Raw genomic sequence first — 21802 nt, 5'->3', positions numbered from 1 at the left:
GATATGGCAGTTATCCCATATCAGCTTTTCTCAGCTGTGTGATCTCACTGCATTACATGCAACCTCAGTGCACAGTATTCATTGATGCATTGTAAAAGCAACCTCACTACTTTTTATGGTAAATTCCTGAACCAGCGAACATCACTGACATGCAGTGGTCACTATTGATCAGTCATTGATGTTCACTGCATGGAATTTGCCCAATGAAAAGTAGTGATATATATATATAGGTCATTCATTTTACATGTATATACAGTGCAGTGGTGTAGGGATACCCAAAAAGGCATTTTAAGAATTACAACTTTGTGACACTAGACCATAGTGAATATTCATTACCATATATATTCTGATCTGGCATACATGTAACAGTGGCTTTGCTTGCCTCATGAACCAATCAATATGTATACATAACATAAATTAATTATATATCAATAAACCAAAACTTGTCTTCAGCAATTTCAGAATACTTATAGTTATAAAAGTGCATAGCAGAGCATGCAGATAGTGGTTTGAATAACAGCAATGACAAAATCTGACTGTTTATATTGCACTGACTAATCGTGACCTTGCTGGCACCGATATCTATTGCACACACCATCATGTCCATTATTAGTTCCTTAACTGGAGACTGTGTGGAAGCCGCTATAATGATAAAAGCATTTAAAGTGCCAGCAGAAGTTGCAAATAGAGCACTAACAAAATCAGCTATGCTATTTGACTTATTCTCTACCACGTAAGTGTTCACAAAACTATGTGATGCTGCTGAACGTAAAAAGCAGTGATTGAAATCTTCAGTTGTAAAAATTCTACCTATCTCAAACTGTGACAAATACTTGTTGACAAGAGCTAATGCATTAGGAGCATCTCCTGGTGTCAGTTTCCTCCAACCAGGTGTTCTGGGAGAGTTGGGGAGCTGATGAATGGTGGAATGGGTGAATTGATACTCCCAAGGTGTAATAGTAACCACAGGTTTGATTATAGAACTGTTCCCAGATAAAATCATTTGGTTAATGTTGCAAATATTGATTCTTCTTGCAAGTTTCTTGAGAAGAATATACTGCAGTCACTTAGTACTGTACTTGTGGTGAAAGCGGAATACTGGATGAACAAACTGCATTGATACTCCTCGAACGTTCAAGCAAACAGGGGCAGCCAACACTATACAGCAATCAGTTTACCATTAATAGTTTTGATACCAAAACGCCAGTCACTTTTTGCAGTGGGATGAGAAAAGGCCACATAAACTTGTCCAGGAGTAAAACTAGAACCTTGTTGAATACCAAATTTTATTACTTTTTCAATGTCATTATTTCTTAATGTAATCCACTGAAATCCTTGTGGTAAAGAGTATGGTTCTTGTCTAACATGTTCTGGTAATGGCTCAATAGGACCAACTTCATCTATTTGCTGTCCAAGCCACAAAATAGGAAGACCTGCACATTCATCTGCTTCTCTACAAACTAGAGATGTGACCGATAACGATGACAACAGATCATGTTTCTTCTTCACTGAATTATATGCTCGGTAAAGCAATTCTTGTGGTACATGCCATGTCAGTTCAACACAACCTGTTTTAATACAACTTAGTATTAATTTCCTTTCGCCTATATCTAACACCTCGTACTCTAGTATATGTTTGTGTTTTATTATATCCAGTAAAGTCAATTCATGTGGCTCTTTATGAAACTTTCAATGAAAATCACAGAACCTTTAAGTGGTACAACACTCACATAAGGAAGGATTTCATTAACTCTACGTGCATAGTGAATCTGTTTAAATTGTTTCAACAGTGCTTCAGCTTCAGATGATCCTGATGCACTTACAAGAGCCTGTAGAAGTCTTGTGTCAAACCAGTTCCAATATGGAGACATTGCTAATGTGTCTAACATGTCATCTACTGATTTAGTACATTTTAGTTCTTGTATTAAACTTACAGGAAGTGTACTGTCCACTGCACGTATTTCTGCATAACAAGCTCTTCGCATTTTCTTGAAGTTCTTAGTCTCTATGATGTCTGTGATTTCTGACACTAACTTGTGATATGCTGAGTGAATGTCACTTGTTGAGTACTTCATTAAAGCAATTGGGTAACCCAATTGCTTTAATGAAGTACTCACCGGTAATTAGTACTCTCTTTTTGATTATCACGTGACTCATGATGTGATGGAGACATCAGTCAAAGCCGTTGTGATCTTGTCAGCTAAATGTTTTACTTTACTATCGTCGCTGTTCTCCATCAATTTAAGTAAGTCTTTAAACTGTTTATCGTATCCAATTTCAAGGCCTGGGCGTATCACGTTGTCTAAGAACGAGTCTAAGAAGTACTCCGCTTTTTCTGGTTGTGTGGTCAATGACTTTATCTTGTTCTTGTGATTACCAGGAAGGAGTCCTTGAGAATTAAACAGAGATAAGTTATCCATTGGTAGCACAAGAATCAACTGAGAAAAGAACGTCTGTATTATGCACCTATCAATGTATTGCCCCACCACCCCCCCCCCCCCCCTCAGGCGTAAGTGGGACTTTACAGGGGGGATTGACACGAAACTGCTGCCCCACTATGGGGCATTTAACGATCGTTCAGTAAGCACCCAAATATTTTTTGTTGTAACTTCCTTCGCTATGTCAAATCCCTAGTAAATCCCGCGTTGCAATTGGGGCCAACGGCGGGGATTTGACACGATAGGTTTGCCCTACTATGGGGAATTTGACATTCGGCTGTGTCAAATCCCCACTATAGCCCCATATATGCCCGAGGGGGGAGGGGTAGTGGGGCAAAACATTGATAGGTGCATTACTTCCATTTCCTTTGTAATGTCGGCTAATTGCTCACGTGCATACTATTTAACCGTATCAACTACACATGCATACGTAGATATACTAACCCCAAGTACCTGGGGTTAGTATATCTAATCCAAAACAGCCAAGCTATAAAAAAAAAGTGTGGCCCCCAAAAAGACTGGTGAAAAAAGATGTGAAACTTCAAGATGGCGGCCAAGAAATGGCTGTGATGCTGGTAGGTTATAATTAATGGTAAAAATTTTAATAACGAAAATTCAGGTGAATTTGGTGCCGCTTGGTCTTGGCACAAAATTCGCCTGAATTGTCGTTATTAAAATTTTTACTGTTAACCTACCATCACAGCCATTTCTTGGCTGCCACCTTGGATTTCACATCTTTTTTCACCATAGCCTTTTTGGGGGCCGCGCTTTTTTTTTACAGCTTGATCATTTTGGATTAAATATCACTGCTTTTTGTAATTGTATATGGCCGGCTTTGGGACTTGTTTAACCTATCTGTTTTTCTTTACCACAGGAAGAAGAAAAAGATTTAACCATAATCATAATCAAGATTTAAAGCAGATTTTTAATACTTTAACTATTTCTGATTTATCAGTAATTATACAAATTATAATATATATATTACATGCCAATTATTTCCTACAGGATAACTTATAATTTGCAGCTGATCTCTCTGCTGGGTAACTTGAAATGTAGCTGAACTCTCTACAGGGTGATTTGCGTGTAGCTGAACTCTCTACAGGATTCTCTCTACAGGGTAACTTGTTTCTAGCTGAACTCTCTACAAGATGATTTGTTTCTAGCTGACCTCTCTATAGGGTAACTTGTTTGTAGCTGAACTCTCTACAGGATGGTTTCTTTGTAGCTGATCTCTCTACAGGGTGACTTGTTTCTCTCTACAGGGTGACTTGTTTCTCTCTACAGGGTGAATCGTTTCTAGCTGAACTCTCCAGGGTGATCTGTTTGTAGCTGAATTCTCTACAATTTCATTTGTTTGCAGCTGAACTCTCTACATGGTGGTTTCTTTGTAGTTGAACTCTCTACAAGGTGACTTCTTCTAGCTGATCTCTCTACAGGGTGAATTGTTTGTAGCTGAACTCTCTACAGGGTGATCTGTTCGTAGCTGAACTCTCTACAGGGTGATATGTTTGCAGCTGAACTATTTATATGATGGTTTCTTTGTAGCTGAACTCTCTATACAAGGTAACTTCTTCTAGCTGATCTCTCTACAGGGTGACTTGTTTGTAGCTGAACTCTCTACAGGGTGATTTGTTTACAGCTGAACTATTTATATGATGGTTTCTTTGTAGCTGAACTCTCTATACAAGGTAACTTCTTCTAGCTGATCTCTCTACAGGGTGACTTGTTTGTAGCTGAACTCTCTACAGGGTGATTTGTTTACAGCTGAACTATTTATATGATGGTTTCTTTGTAGCTGAACTCTCTATACAAGGTAACTTCTTCTAGCTGATCTCTCTACAGGGTGACTTGTTTCTAGCTGAACTCTCTAAGGTGTCTTGTTTCTAGCCGATCTCTCTACAGGGTAACTTGTTTACATAGTAGCTGAACTCTCTACAGCTAGGGTGGTTTCTTTGTAGCTGAACTCTCCACACTGTGATGTGTTTCTATCTGATCTCTCTACAGGGTTACTTTGTCTGGCTGATCTCTCTAAAGGGTGATTTTTGTTATTGTAGTTAAACTCTCTACAGGTCACTGGTTTCTAGCTGATCTCTCTATAGGGTAACTTTTTTGTAGCTGAACTCTCTACAGTGTGATTTGTTTGTAGCTGAATTCTCTACAGGGTGGTTTCTTTGTAGTTGAACTATATACAAAGTGACTTCTTCTAGCTGAACTCTCTACAGGGTGATCGTTTTGTAGCTGAACTCCCTATAAGGTAACTTCTTCTAGCTGATCTTTCTACAGGGCGATTCGTTTGTAGCTGAGTTCTCTACAGGGTGATTTGTTTGCAGCTGAACTCTCTTCATGGTAGTTTCTTTGTAGCTGAACTCTCTACAATGTGACTTCTTCTAGCTGAACTCTCTACAAGGTGACTTGTTTCTAGCTGATCTCTCTACAGGGTGACTTGTTTCTAGCTGAACTCTCTACAGGTGATTTGTTTGCAGCTGAACTCTCTACATGGTGGTTTCTTTGTAACTGAACTCCCTGCAAGGTGACTTATTCTAGCTGATCTCTCTACAGGGAGATTTATTTGTAGGCTAACTCTCTACAGGTGATTTGTTTGCAGCTGAACTCTCTACATGGTGGTTTCTTTGTAGCTGAACTCTCTACAGAGTGACTTACTTGTAGCTGAGCATTGCATAAAGTAACTTGTTTGTAGCTGATCTCTATAGGGTATACATAGCTAACTTGTTTATATAGATGAACTCTCTACTGGGTAGTTACTTTGTAGCTGAACTCTCTACACAGTGACTTGTTTGTAGCTGAATTCTCTACAGAGTGACTTGTTGTAGCTGAACTCTCTACAGGGTGACTTGTTTATAGCTGAACTCTCTTCAGTGTGACTTGTAATGCTCTGAATCTCTACAGCGATATATTTATAGCTGAACTCTCTACAGGATGACTTGCTTGTAGCTGAATTGTCAATAAGATTAACTGTTTGTAGCTGAACTCCCTACAAAGTAACTTGCAATGTAATATAATTCTATAATGGAGTAAGTTATAAACGTAGCTGAATGCTCTATTAGGGTGACTGTTCTATTAGAGTATCTCGATCTCGCATTTGCTACACGTAGTTGGCTTTCGAATCATAACTCAGTGGTTTGTACTCCGATTCTTCTGTACTACTGCAAGGACTTTCTATGATAATCATTGCAGCTACACACCGATTTCAGCTCATTGCTCTAAGCGGTTTGCCTGAAAACTAATAGTTTTTTATTCATAAAAATCGATCGCGTAATTGTGACACTGGTTGGGTTTTGTGTCATATCTCGATGGCCTTTATCTGGATTCGATTCCTTTCAAACCACAAAAAAAAACACTCCTAAGATAGTTTCTCCATCTACATAACAATTTTCAGCTCATTCCTTCAAGGGGTTTACCCTGTGGGCGTGACAGACCTTCGACCTTATTTTACGCAAATAGTCGGGTATAACTTCGTGAATGTTCATCGGATTCCTACCAAACTTGGTACTGAGATTCGCACTAATGAGCCCTGTAAGTATACCAAATTTCAGCTTGATCGGAGTTCGCTTATGCGTAATTTTGCAAACTATGCGAAAAGAAATAGAAGAAAAAAACCAAGAAAATAAACCCTAACTTTGGTCGCTCGTATCTCGGAAATGGCTGGAGCGAGTTTCTTCAAATTATTATTTGGAATATGGACTCCCCTACCTAGCCGGCAGTACTGTAACAAATTTGGTTTCAATCGGATAAGGGATCACGGAAGGTGTGAAAATCGCGTATACTCACGGTGTGGCGCGCCGGCTTCTTGGGCCGCACGACACACTACCCTGTGTCTTGATCTATGAACTACATACCACTTTCTTTAGCCCCACCTCCATTACAAATGTCCCTGTTAGTGCTTCCTTGTGAAATCCTAAATCCCGCCCCTAGGGGTTGCAACCTCTCATAAGATGATAGCTTTCAAGGGCGTAGCCAGGATTTTTTGAAGGGGGGTTCCAGCACCAGCATTGAGTTACTAGAAGCAGGGGTCTGGGGGCGCAGCCCCCAGCCGCTGAGAGCCTTTCAATATTTTAATAAAGCAAAACTCAGCAAATTGCTATATTTTATGCAAAAAGTACATTAATTATGATGCATTAAGTACCCCTGGGATGAAGGTAGTACTAGATAAAGTCACCTAGTGGAAACAGATAGCATAACACATAGAGACACATATAGTAATCTGTAAGTGATGGTTATATCTCACTGTGGTATAGGAGCCATGAATCCACTGATACAAATGACAATCAAAACAAGAGATAATAAACATCTTAATGATTAAGACAAAATATACATTACAAGCATACAGGGGCCTAGACACAGGGGTACCATGTGCTGATGGATCAGTACAGGAGCCCTGGAAAGACTTACATTAACTAAAATTAAATTAAATTACAATACACCAAAAAAAAAAATCTACATATATCTATATGTAATACTTAAAGTTTACCTAAGGTGGTCTAAAGGATCCCAGTCCAGGGAGGCTCTAGAATTAAAAATTCTGTAAGAACAGGACACAGCAATGCGAGCTGCCTGCTCAAACAAGGATCTTACGATTTTCTTTGGCACTTCACAAGCAGTAGCCATTTGAGCAATTGTTTCTGACAAAAAGTGGCCTAAACAACCAATTTCAATGGGAACAAGATTGACAGTTAACCCAGAAAGCTGAAGGTCATATTGCAAGGAGCTATATCGATCTTCCTATCTAGCTCTAGCAGCAAGAAGATGTTGCTGGGTATTAGTTGGTATTGTCAATTCGAACAAATCATTAGAAACCAATACCAAGTCAGGCCTGCTGAGGGTGGAGGAAAGATTGGTTGGGATGGTACTAGGGGGGCTGGAACTAGCTAGATAACCTGGAAGGTCTGTAACTATACAAATATGCATAGCATGAATTCATTTTGCATAACACAAGTGATAAATTACTGGAGCTCTATATCTTTAAACACTGCACACCAAAGCTATAGCAGTATATATAAGGTCATGCTAAGTTTTGCATTTAATGTTGGAATGTCTGAAAAACTTCATATGGACATGGATATTTACATGCATGTTCTATTAGAGTATACCCGACTGCTCTATTAGAGTATATACCTGACTGCTCTATTAGAGTATATCGATCTTTTTAACAAGTTTTGAAGAGGGCTCATGTTACCTCTGTAAATCCTTCCCTGAGAGATGAATGTAAGTTTTATCAATTGTTGTGCTGTGCCATTACACTATATTGCTCACTCATTTTGTCCTGCCACACTAAATGGTGTGTTAGAATCCTGCTTGCAGAAGTCTAAATTTTACAGGGGGGGTTCCTGAACCCCCCCTCCCTACGCCCCTGGGCCGCCGCCTTTTCAGGGGCTAAGAAAGGGGCTAGTTGTGGCCAAAAAGCTAGTTTTAAATGACTTTTGGCTAGTTGTAAATGGTGATTGGGCTAATTGTAAAAGTCAGGCTAAGCAAGCTGCACCACATATAAGTATAACCTCAAAGTTATGTATAATATTATTATATGTGATATTATTATGTGCACATGTGTGTGCAGCTTAAATCTCTATTGCAGGGATTTGGCTAAAAGTACCTCAAGATCCTATTTTGAGATAGCTATTTTGCAAAAAAAAATTCCACTCCACTATCTGATTAGAGATGGTTACTTTTATTACAGTCCACGATTAAAATTGCCCTAGAATCTAGCTAATAAAACAATAGTTTATTCTAAAAAACTACTTTCAAACCCTGTAACTATGCTGCCTCTATACGTAGTTCTTTTCATCCTTTCAATTCACCATTTCCTTAAAACATTCAGATTTCAGTCATTTCTCTCAAATTGCTTCCAGATTCAATCTCGTCACAGCTACATTTCAAAAATTTCCTGGGGCAGTATATATGCCCCAGCCCCCCTTCATCCACTGACACTTCACTACACAAGTTCTCTCTTCACTACTTTAGCTATTTAGACAATCAAAACAATAATTATAGAGTACAATATGTAATTTATGTATATGCATCAAGCATAAATGCAAATTTTGTTTACATGTGTAAGATCCCCCCACTCTCAGGTTTGGCTATAGCTGTAAAAAAATAGTTTTTAGCCACTGATTTAGCTGTTTTGTGCAGCATACAGAATTACAAGGATACATGGTTATAACGGATTGGTAGCTATACAGGTATGCTGAAGGTCCACTGGCAACCTGTGCCAGTGGCCTAAAATAATTGCAATTAATTAGTTATAGTTATATAGTGATTATAGTTGGAAAAAAATGTATATTACAAAAGTGATTGTTATTACAAGGGTTACAATGCTTCAAAATTAGTTGGTTTGGGGGACTTGTTACAATGGCTAGAGGGACATAAAATGAATAATTATTATGTACATGCATTATTTGAATCAAAATTAGTTTCAAAATGATTCCGTAGGTAGTTAGTAAGTTTTTTTCTTGATTGTTGCTATACTAAGATCGCAATTAGTGATGAGTAATGTATTCCAGATCCGTGGCAATCGATTGAAGTAAAAGTTGCATGCTAGTTAATACACTGCATGGGGTTTCTATTATGTTGTAATTTGTTACTTGTATACCTAGTAGTGTATTTCCTGATGCAAAACTAATAAAGTTATCAATATTAAAGGAATTGTTTGGCAATTTTAAACACTTAATCCAGGGGCGGATCCAGGGTCTGGAAAGAGGGGGGGCACCTTGCTGAAAAAAAGTTGAAGAGCAAAAAAAAAAAAAAAAAAAAAAGGTCACAACAATAATAGCTAGTTATCCTTTACCAAATATATTATATCACGTATGTTATGTAAAATAAAATCCTATTTATAGCTTCCTAAGTAAGCTACACTTCCCCATGAACACTGTGACTGCTTTATTAGAGTGATTGGTGATTGACTGCTCTATTAGAGTATCTCGATCTTATATACATTTTTTTAAGGGAGGGGGGGGGGGGCACGTGCCCCCTGTGCCCCCCCCTGGATCCGCCCCTGTAATCAGAAACATAATATCTGAGATGTCTAGAAAATACATAAGTGGCAAAAAATCTTAAGAGTCATTAATCGATGTTTATAATCACTAGTGTAGTCATTAAGAATACAAGTACATGAAAAATTTAGAATTTTCAACTAGAATAGGGACCATAGCATATCAATAAAAAGTACTGAAACAAGTTGGAGTAGTCCATGATATTAAATCACAGTAAAACAATAAGAAGTGTTATATCCCTACTGTGCTCAAGATACCATAACGGAAATGCACAGTAGGGATAGCTATACACTTCTTATTGTTTAATATCATACTCCAACTTGTTTCAGTACTTTTTATCGATGTGCTATGGTCCTTGTACTCTAGTTGAAAATTCTAAATTTTTTCGTGTACTTGTTTGTTAACTTTTTGTAAATAATTACGCATACTGCATCTGAAATGGCGCCGCACGTCCCAGCTATATCAATTATCATCTGAAAAGTGAAGTATCCATCACGCTTGGTTATCAGCTATGTTCAACCCGTTACACAGCATTAACTTTTCCGGAAGCACCTCTACAATCTACGCATACCAAAAGAAATAGTGCCTCACCCCAATTTAAAAGTGAAGTATCCATTACACTTCGCTGTCGGCTATGTTCAACCCGTTACACAGCAATACGAATCAAGAACTGTTTGTAAAGCATCTCTGCAATCAAAATAGCCACTATGAAAAGTACGGACGATTTCCGTTTCGAAGGGAAGCCATCACGTGCTTGTGCCAAATCGATACCTTTCCCTGTCAGCAAAGATGAATGGAACACAAAGGAGGACACTGGCAAGTCCATGAACAATGCATTGTACGTACTGTGGTATGCCAAAAGGCACCTGTCAGGCTGAAGCGACGTTGAACAATGAAAAAATCAAGCCCATAACCTTAGCCCGGCGTTATCGAGTTACGCTTGTCTGAAGGCATCAGTCAGTTACTTACTTACTCAGTCAGTCAGTAGAAAATTCCGTCGAATAAAAATCCCTAGCAACTTGTTGAGAGTGTTTAGGGTTGATCTGAAAGCTTGTTTGGGCTTAGTTTTACCTCACTAATAGTCGTCAGAGAAAATTGAGGCTGTGTTTTGGGTGATATTGTTTCGTGGGCCACGCCTACTCCTTTGTGGTTCCTACTATACAGTTACTGTCATACTGTATGATATTTAGTTGCTCTATGTTGAAGTCACTCCAGTGTTTTAATGTCTTTCAATAAGTTGGGTTTCCACAGTACAGAGCAAAACAAAAACTGAGATCTGACAAGTGACAAGTAAAGCTGCTTCTTGGACTGGAAGGTGATATTTACTGAGAGGAACGTCGTAGTAGTTCTAACATTTTATATGCTTTGGAAAAATGAAGTTATAATGAGGCTCCCAGTTTAGGTCTGATGAAATTACAATTGCCAGGTCTTTGTGAGTACAAACTTTGGAGGTGAGATGTTAGATCCTATAGAATAGGATGTGGTTTAATACTCATAAACAATGTCTTTGAGAGACTAAACAATAAATTAGTGTCTCTACTCCATTCAGCCTAAAGGCTGTTTTATTTAAGATATAAATTGTGTTTTCCTAGTGCTTAAACTGGCTATAAATTCAGGAGTTTACAAGGGGAGGGACTAAGCTACTGGTGGTCAGTGGATGCATGAGTTCTCTAGCTATATAGTGTTAATGTATACCCAACTATCATTTTTCGCATCTGATTGCCAACTTTTAGTGCACTTTTACTTGTGTATTTTCTTCACTGCAGAATAAAGGAGGAAGAGATCAAGACCTGATTTTTTGTTTGTGAATATTTTATTATTATTATTATTTTCATCTAAAACCACAGTATTCAATTACTGGTACATTACAGTTGTTACTGAATCAATAAAGTTCTGTTGCTGGAGATCTACCTGATCTCTGGGAGCGCCAGAACCCTCCTTAACAGGTGAGCTGAACCAAGTATGGCAGATTTAAGAAGTGGTGTGCTTTTAGCTTTGGTGTGCAGTGTTTAAAGATATAGAGCTCCAGTAATTTATCACTTGTGTTATGCAAAATGAATTCATGCTATGCATATTTGTATAGTTATATTGTTTTGATTGTCATTTGTATCAGTGGATTCATGGCTCCTATACCACAGTGAGATATAACCATCACTTACAGATTACTATATGTGTCTCTATGTGTTATGCTGTCTGTTTCCACTAGGTGACTTTATCTAGTACTACCTTCATCCCAGGGGCACTTAATGCATCATAATTAATGTACTTTTTGCATAAAATATAGCAATTTGCTGAGTTTTGATTTATTAAAATATTGAAAGTCTCTCAGCAGCTGGGGGCTGAGCCCCCAGACCCCTGCTTCTAGTAACTCAATGCTAGTGCTGGAACCCCCCTTCAAAAAATCCTGGCTACGCCCCTGATATAGTCCAGAGATTTGTCATAAGGAATAGCACTATAGTGTGCACTTTGCTAATTTGCTTATAAGGGACATTTAAGTATTAACACTATAATGCACATCGCCTACTGCTACTTCATAAACTACAGTATAAATATATTATAAGCATGTATGGCTACAAGCAAGAGTGAATAATAAAAGAGAGAGTATCTAACTTCAGTATGGTCCATCAAAAATGAGGGCTTCAAGTCTTCTGGTTATTATAGTAAATCCACACTTTGTTGATGGAGCAAGTTAACACTCAGCAGTGAAACTCAAAGTAGCTACTTTGACAGATCAAACAAAGGATATTAACATTTCACTTCTCCTATAAATTTGAGGAAAGCCTATGGACTTGAAGCCCTCATTTTTGATAGGCCATGTATACTGAAGTTAGACACTCTCCTCTTTTATTATTCATCCTTGGTACAAGTATAGCTAATACTCGTGAGACTTAAACATCGACACTATATATATATACAGAGAACTAAAAACTCATGGTCATTTCATTTCTAGTCCAAAGCCATACCAAAGTAATCATATGTTATCACAGATTGTTTGCCCTCTAGTAGTGGCTTGGCAGGTTGAAAAATAAATATAAATCATTTCAGCTGCAACTGACTGTTTTGTTACGCACTATATTTTTTACAGTCTATGGCTGCTCTATAGACTATCTCGATCTTGACAGGTGCAAAAGCTAAAGTCCTTCCAAAGTAAAGTGATGGAGCTCCATTTCCTTCCCCTTTGCTACTTCACCTCTGTTACTGCTTGCACAATATTAAAGAGTTTACAGCCATATTAGCACTCTTTTTAGAGATCACATGATTTAAATTTATTTTTGGGTTTGCAAAACGTTGACCCATCACATCTGTGAAACATAAGATTTGTTATGGCCTAAACATCAAATATAGTACTATTTATATGAATTGCAATATTTAAATATTACCTGAATTAGCTAAGGCATACAAATGTTACCTACATAATCCACACTCTTATTCAAGGTCCAAAAATATTCTTTAGCACATATATTTGACCACTCTATTAGAGTATCTTGATCTTCTAAGACCGGACAGGTGAATATAAGGATTATGTTAGCAATTAATTATCGTACTGTTAGTGACTGTACTGCATACTGTCTGCCTTTTTAGTGTGTTAGCAGAAACCTTAAGAATATTAATTTCAAATAGGAGTTTCCTGAAACCCTTCCCTATGCCCCTGCCTCCTAGTCCCATGTAGAGATCTGCTTCTTGTATGCACTACACTGCTACTGGTGCTTGGCATGTACAACCCATCTTAATATGTGAATGGATTTGACAAAACCAGGCTTCCACACACATCCAATTCTTCGACTTTAACTGTTTGTAACTTGACCATGCAGTATGCTATTGGCCTATACAATTTTCACACAATTCTCTCATTGTAATTGTAATTGTAATTTTTTACACAGGAAATCCACTCAGTAAAACTGATTTTCAATGGAGCACTACACATATGCATACAAATATTAACTACTGTACTTATACACTGTAGTACAAAATTCAACTAGCTATAATTATATACAACACAAAGGTAAACAAAGTAAAACTACAACACAACCAAATATTTTCCAATAACGAATCAAAATTTGAAAGTGATAGCTTATTCCTACATTGAGTTATGGTCCTTTAAAGTCACAAATCTGAATGTAGAAGACTGGTTTTGTCAAATCCGGTCACAGATGCACAATAGAGCTGGGTGATATACCGGCATTGTTAGTAATCTGTGATATTTAAGTCATACCGGTTTTGATACCGCCTGTTTTTTTTTAATACCGCCATACCATCTGGGCACTATGGCCTTCCTGTGGGCTTGTTTCATCCCATATTTAGAAGGTAACCAGACATGTGACAATGTTTGTAGGCAGGTGCTGATGTAGTCAGCTAACCAAACTATGTAAACATGTTTGTTTATGGTAATTTGTACCTGAGGTTTGCTGAGCTACCATGGGTATTTGGTGCTTTTGTTGAGGTAAATGACAGTTACTGTAATACCAATGGCTTTTACATTAATACCATGATATTTAGTAATACCGTGATACTTTTTATGGAAGGTATACCGTTTCCTATTTTCCAATACCGCCCAGCACTAATGCACAACCATCACTACAAAGCTTTTATCATTATGAGCAGGTAAGACACAAAAACTACTATATTTAAAATTGTTAATTTACAAATGAAATGGGATCTAGACAAAATCATCACTTGCTCATTAGATCCCTACTTCTTTTTAAATTAACAATTTTAAACTTTTTTATTATAGCATGTGACACATGTATGTGACAGTTCTATAATATAAAACATGACTGCTGTATTAGAGTATCTTGAGTCAAAGAGGTGTGGTATATATTTTTTCACTGTGCTATCATTAGACCAATAAAGGGGATAGGTGATCGTGTCCGAGTAAATAGATTGTTAAGAAGTGCTGGCACTTGATCACGTTAGCTATAAGTCAACCTAGATCATTAATTAATGGGTGTGGTCTTGAACCTATTGTGAAGTTACAGATATCCACTCCTACGTTAGTTGTAAACATGTTTACAGGCTCTGCCTTCTGTGTTCACCTAACTTGACTGGACATCTTATGGCAGCGTAAGTACTTTCTGAAATATTCAAACAGTATGAAAGTCAGCCAAATACTTGGGCCAAACCATATCTTATAATTTATCATGGTCTAATCATATCACCACAATTATTGGTAAAGCTAACTCAGTGTTAGCATTTCTTCAAAGGAACCTTTATCATTGTTCACAAGATTTAAAATTCAAAGCATATCTAACATATGTCCGCCCATTTGTTGAATATACTATTGTCATTCACACATAGTCACATCCATCAATTTAAAAATCCTTGTTTTAAGTAATTTTTCTAGATATTCTAGTGTGTCATCACTTTTAAGTCAACTTGACCGGCAATCTCTCCAACTACATAGAAATTGGTCTTATATACCTTACTTATGTTTTTTTTAATTGTTCATGACATCCCTCACACTTTTCACACTCTGCTCCATATGTGATCAGAATAAAATTATTCACTTTAATACAATCAAGAATTGAATCTTTCAAGAATATTCCCTTTTCTCCTGGAACGACAAGGCTATGGAATCGTCTACCTGATAATGTGATTGAATCAGACAATTTAATAATTATGCAACCAAGTACTAAAGATAATAAGAAATGCGGTTAGAATTACATCATAAATAAATAACGGAGTGGCTATTTGTACGGCATTCATGTATCAATAGCTTGTAATCTATTTGCACATCGGTCACGTGATTTTAATAATGATATAAAAAGGTAATGATAATGACTAAATTAGATATGCAATAGAAAGTTTATTCACAGTTGTAAAGCAGTGAGTGCAAATATATTGCATTTTAGCTATATTGTTAATAAGCTTCGTACAGTTCACCTTACATAGCTCTGTCATCTAGAACTTGGGATTGTTGAAATGACCAATAGCTCTAGATGCCATTTTTCATGGTTAATATTGCATGTGATCCTGAGCTTGTATAAAAATGTACATAATTAACATTAGATATGTAAATGATCATGAGAGGCTCACTAACAAAACTTCAAGTCAAAATCAAGTATTGGCATGCAGTACTGCATGTGTAATTATAGTATAACGGTGTAGCCTCCAAAACTATAGCCAAATCGTGCACATTTTCATAAAAGTATGAAACTTTCCACATAAATAGTATTCCTCATGGCATGTACTTTTTAATATAGTGCCATCACAGATTTGACCTTTGGTGACCTTTATAAATGAGCATCCCTTCCCCAGTTTCCATGGCCAGGTAAACCACTCTGTTTCAGCATGATATTTATATTTTGCCTATTAGCTCAATGTGTGACGTATGTATCTTTTTAATATAGATTACAAAGTCACAACTTCAGCCTACAGTCTTCAGTTAAAGATAAGCAGCCACCTATTGTACAGTAAACAACCACCTATTGTACAGTGGTCAGTTAAAGATAAACAGCCACCTATGGAACAGTTGTCAGTTAAAGATAAACAGCCACCTATTGTATAGTGGTCAGTTAAAGATAAACAGCCACCTATGGTACAGTCGTCAGTTAAAGATAAGCAGCTACAGTCGTCAGTTAAAGATAAACAGCCACCTATTGTACAGCCATCAGTTAAAGATAAGCAGCCACCTATTGTACAGTGGTCAGTTAAAGATAAACAGCCATCTATTGTACGGTCATCAGTTAAAGATAAACAGCCATCTATTGTACAGTCATCAGTTAAAGATAAACAGCTGACCAGGAATGGCTCTAAAGATCGTCACAAAGACTAAGGAAAGTAAATAATCACAATCGTTGTCAACATGATGTGGTGCAAAGATTTTCCAGGCTTACTGACAGCATCAATCAAGGAAAAAAGCTTGATAATGATCACATGAATGCTGCTAGTCAGCTATTATGAGATCAGTTTCCTGATTTACAGGGCCTTTCATCTCCTGCTGTTGGAGAATGTTTTAGTTTGATAAGTTTGACTGGTTATTGGGATTTGCAGGGTTAGCATACTACCAAATGTTGCAAACAGCCAGTTGTAATCACTAGGTAGCAGTTAAGGCTGTGTCTGATAGTGAAGTATATGTGTATGACAGCATCTTCATTGAACCAACATATCATACTTTGAAACAAAATGCTGCCATAACTAATTCATGGTCAGTTCAAATTCAGATTTATCTTGAGAAAGTCCAAATGCAAGCTAACTCCAATGAATGTGGAGTGTATGCCACAGCATTTTTGACTAATTTTGTTTTGACAGAGACCCAGCAACATGTCATTATGACAACAGAGTAATCTGCAGCTATCTTATTAAGTGTTTTGAGGCTGGCCAGATGACTTGCTTCCCGTCCACTACAACAAGGAAGATAAATGCAGTGTCTAAAAAATTGAATGTTTATTGCCATTGCAGGTTACCGAATGCTTCAGAGCACATTTCCAGGAAACTGTTGGCAGAAGAACCACTCTATATGGTGAAGTGTTATATTTGTGAGAACCTGTACCATCGCTCATGTGTGAATGTGACTGTAAAACAATAAATTCATCAAAGGAAATGTGTTTATGCGAGCACAAGGGCTGCGAAAAATCCTTTGGATATTTATTTAACTCACAGATTTGGATTAATGTGGTTATAATAATTATTCAGTTAATGTTTGTAATGTTGAATGTGTATTAGTTAAATGTGCTTTCTTTGGTCAGTTTTCAGTTGTTTACATGCATTTCATTGTGTACGCTCTACTAACATAATGTAATTGGTTCAGGGAATATAGCTAATATCCATGCCAGAATTTGAAGGAGGATATGCAATTACAGTACCTGTTTTAGCTTCCATTTGTGCTTGCTGATTGATGTATGTTTTATCCATTACTACGAGCTTACATTATAACTGTGCTATATAGATTGTAGTTTATAATGCGATTAATTACTAGCATAAATATTCCACTTGGGTGGAGCCATAGGTATAACTAGCTATATAGGCAAGACACTATGTCCACATCAATGAAACTTGGATTGATGTGTTTCTACAGCCACACCCCAAAATCAGTCTACACATACATACGTAGCTGGCAGTGACTACTGTACAGATAGACGAAGCAATTACCATTAGTACTTGATCGTTTTTTGTGTTGCCGTACGATTACGAATAGAGTTTTATCTATTCATACATGACCGTACGAATAGCACAAGCCTTACTTTTATCTCCCAAGTAACTTAGCTATTTAAGAAGTTATGTTACTAATGCTTGTTTTTTAACACACTCTCATGATTATTTTCAAGGGCAGATTTAGGGGGGGGGGGGGGGGGGGGGGCTCAGAGGGCTGTAGCCCCCCTTTTCCTTTATACTTGGCCAATAAAACCCTAAGTCTTCTATGTGTATCAAAAGCAGACTTATTTCGGGAACTATGCATCACTACCAACACAAATAATATCTATGTAACTATACCTGTTGTTCAACAGGAGACTTCCTTTTCCTCAAGAGTTCTTCCAAAAACAGGTTTCGATTGTGGGTTGCATCTCCAGTTGCAAAAGTTTTAATTGTGGGTTTTGTTTTATTCAGATAGTTAGCGGTGTTCTTCACTAATTACATAAGAGGTGATTAGTGTGGTTTATATAATTATATGATTCAAAAAGTGTTAGTTGGTTTAATTGGTTAGAGTTATCAGCTTCAGCATAATATGTAGCTACCAACTCAGCCATTTAGCAAACTGTGGTCTTTTGGTAATCTACAGTCTCATAAGGCAGCTGTAGCTATAGTTAAATCTGTATCAGTTACCTGACATAGATCCTGTAAAGAATCTATGCTTCTGATATGACCCATGCTGTGGGTTATGGTGCTGGCATTTGTATCTAGCTATAGATCAGTGTTCATAGCCCGGCAGATCTAGAGGTAAGTTGACACTACTGAAAGAGTTCCCAATTTTAAAAACCCTCTGAAAAGTCAAAAATTTGATGGGTGGCCAAGAAGTTTCATTTAATTTTCACATACTAAGCCTATGAAAATCCATTGAAACTTTACTAAGGCCACTCCAAATAAATTCTCTGTTTCCCGTCCTGGACTCAAGCATAATTTGCATGCAGGCGAGCGGTCCATTTCCATTTTTTCATTATAAGATTGGCAGCTTTTCAAGTCATTATTTGCCTGGCACAACCATTACAAACTGCATAAAAGCAAGCCTAAGCTTGTTCATTCCTTTTTAAGTTGCAAAAATAGCACAATCGTGAAGTCTGTGCCGACGTGATAGCACTGCTGACACGTGAGCTGACATAAGCCTGTCAGTATGCAACAATAACTGGAAAATAATGGAAGAATACGGAATAATGGAATATTTAGAGCTGGCAGTAACTAGATTTGGGTGGTGGACGGTAAACAGAGAATTTATTTGTAGTGGCCTAATGAATACTTCGTGAAATTATTTTTCATAGAATTTTCATTAGATATTCATTGATTTGTCCAATGAAAATGCTAAATTTCATTGGAGTCACCAATGAAATTTTGACTTTTCATAGGTTTCTTTGAAAATTTCATTGGATTTTCAAGGCCAAATTGTCCAATAGTGTGACTATCACAACAGCAAATTCAGAAAACTCATAAATGCAAATATAGTTGCACTTTGCTCAGGACTGCTGAGAAAATTTATGGGGCCTGTCAAGAAGATTTAGGGGGCCCAGGGCAAATTTAGAATGTGGGGCCCCTATAACCCATAATTTTCAATAAAGAAAAATGGACACAAGGACATTACAAGAACAACTAATTAGTTAAGTAGCTATTAGACTACAATTAAAAAGAAACTACCTACTAACTGATAAGCGTATATTAATAGTTTTAGCATGCAAACCAAGCTAGGGAGGCATGCCCCCCTGGAAATTTTTGAAAATAATATTAGACTCTGAGATTGAATTTACTATAACAAGCTTAGCTAACTAGCTACTGGACTACAAGCTACTAACTGATACATTATTATAAGCTTATTGACAGTTGCTAGGGCATGCCCCCAGGAAAATTTTGAAACTTAGACTCTCTGCGATTGAATGTGAGAGCAATTTTACAAGAACAAACTTAGCAAACTAGCTACTAGACTACAAACTACTACTGATAGCTTATTAACAGTTTTAGAACAAGCTGACTACAACTACAGGCAAACCGCTAGCTACCTCCCAGCATGCGAAGCAAGCTGGAACTAGGGGAGTCTGGGGGCATGCCCCCCCCAGGAAATTTTTGAAATATAGATGCTAAAATACTGCAATTCGGAGACATTTCCACATATTTCTGCCTGTAGATATTTTATATACTGCCTTTAGATTTATATGGCTCTCTGCAGCATTTACTAATAATGGAAAGGTTTGGGTAGGTTTAGACAACCAAGCACATGATACACTCTATCACAATTGCATGCATGCATGATAATGTTGAAACTAGAAAATTTTGAAATTTGAATGATATGAGATTGAATCTGAGAGCATTTCAATGGAAATTGTGTACCTGAATTAAGTACACCGGTACCAGTAATAACTACACGAGTAGATGAACAACCCTTTTAAACTGACCAATGCACTTCATTGTATGTATAGGCGCAGGCAGATTTGGAAAAAATCCATAACAGAATCAACTATTATGCTTACACTGAATGTTCTATTAGAATAGTTAGGTGACTGTTCTATTAGAGTATCTCGATCTTGTACACCTCCGATGCTATTCGGGTCCTTGTTGCATAACCTTTAACATAAATCCACTAATAATGCCTTGGAAAGATGTTTATAAGGTGGGTTTGTGAGTATTTGTATTATTAGCGATCATATAACTATGCTAAGACAAAATTTCATTATATTCCTTAGCATATTGATCAAGTAAAGCCTAAAAGTGAAGAGTGGAGGGGCTTCAGCCCCCAAAGCCCACCCCCTAGATCCGCCCCTGCTTAAGGGGAAGGCCTGGGTGCTTCCCCTAGACCATGTTTGAAAACGATGCATACACAAAATGTGCCCTTAGGCAGTGTCCTTCAACGGAGTGGCTATTGACACCGACCAGGTGGTGGCACTCCGCCGCCAAACAGTCTATTGACATGTAACGCCAAAATCGGTCCGGGGAAAAAATCGGTCCGGCCGGACCAATTTTGGTTGACGTAATTTGGTCCGGCCGGACCAGTTTTGGCATCCAAATTTGGTCCGCCCTGACCAAAACTGGTCCGGGCTGAGTTAAATGCAAATTCGCTGGCCAAATGTAGCTATAACAGTCGGCACACACTTGACTCGATGTCCATAGCTTTGATGCTTGCTTTGATGCTCACTTTGATGCCTTTTGAGGAATGATAGTTAGCTATTTCTCGAGATAAAAAAGTGCACTACGGTGCAGTATGTGCGCACGTGTTCAGCGAAATTCTAGCGAAGTGGCCGGCATTTCCTTTTAGCTGCAACGTATACTCAGCGAAGAGAGCGGACTCTATATAGCTAGCTAATATTCTATCTCGCGAGCTGGCTCTAAGGTGATGACATAATGGCGGATACTGGCGAAGAAGAGCTCTTGGATAAAGTTTACCTCTACGTCACAGAGAAATGTTATGCGGACGGAACTTCTGAGAATTGTAAAAGAATCATCAGGAAGAAAGCCTCAAAATTTACTATCATTGATGGAGAGATGTACTTAAATAAGAAAAGGAAAGGAAAGGTTAGTTAATTCAGGGGCGGACCTATAGGATTTATAAAGGAGGGGGGCTAACTTGAAGCATTTGTCTGATGACATCGACACTCGCATGCTGGAGCTAGGGGGGGCTGGGGGCATGCCCCCCCAGGAAAATTTGAAAAATAGATGCCATAATACTGCAATTTGGTAACATTGCATAAAATCCTTTCTGCATGCATGTTTGTAACTATTTCAGTGTCCTTTTAATTATATCATTATCCTATACCTTTTGTTAAAATTTGGATATTGTAAGAGGGTGCATCATCTGGAGGCATGCCTCCCACAGGAAAATTTTGAAAAATAGATGCCAAAACACTGCAATTTGGTAACACTGATTTCAGCATATAATGCTTACTTATATATCATAAATTTTAGACAATGTAAGAGAGTGCATAAATCTTCCATCCTATATATGCAGGGCAATATCTTTTCCCTTTATCTGCCCTATAGCTTTGTAGAACTGAAATAGACTTGTCTGGTACTTCAAAGGTAGGGGTTGTATTATTATAGCCGATTATAGGTATTTGTAATTTAAAAGATTTTATAATCATTAGCTATAGCACAGACTATCAGAAGGGTCTTGTAGCATGCCCAGTCCGAGATAGAATCTGAGAGCATTTTCCGTGGTACATGTGTCCACTTAAGGTATATTTCTATTTATACGGCAATTATACTATACTAGTTATTGAAGGCTTTTGA

General features: G+C 37.6%; 1 long non-coding RNA gene across 1 annotated transcript in view; it reads left to right on the top strand.

Annotated features, from left to right (window-relative positions):
- The first annotated feature begins 2152 nt into the window (after positions 1-2152).
- The window catches only part of LOC136238728 (uncharacterized), a 124777-nt gene continuing 105127 nt past the window's right edge, over positions 2153-21802 (top strand). The window contains exon 1 of the long non-coding RNA XR_010693181.1: positions 2153-2245. This is a non-coding gene — a long non-coding RNA (uncharacterized lncRNA). The remainder of the gene's footprint in view (positions 2246-21802) is intronic.

The sequence above is a fragment of the Dysidea avara genome, chromosome 11 (assembly GCF_963678975.1).
Source record: "Dysidea avara chromosome 11, odDysAvar1.4, whole genome shotgun sequence".
Classification (NCBI taxonomy): domain Eukaryota; kingdom Metazoa; phylum Porifera; class Demospongiae; order Dictyoceratida; family Dysideidae; genus Dysidea; species Dysidea avara.
The sequence above is the reverse complement of the archived record's forward strand: the minus strand, read 5'-3'. Positions and strand labels throughout refer to the sequence as shown.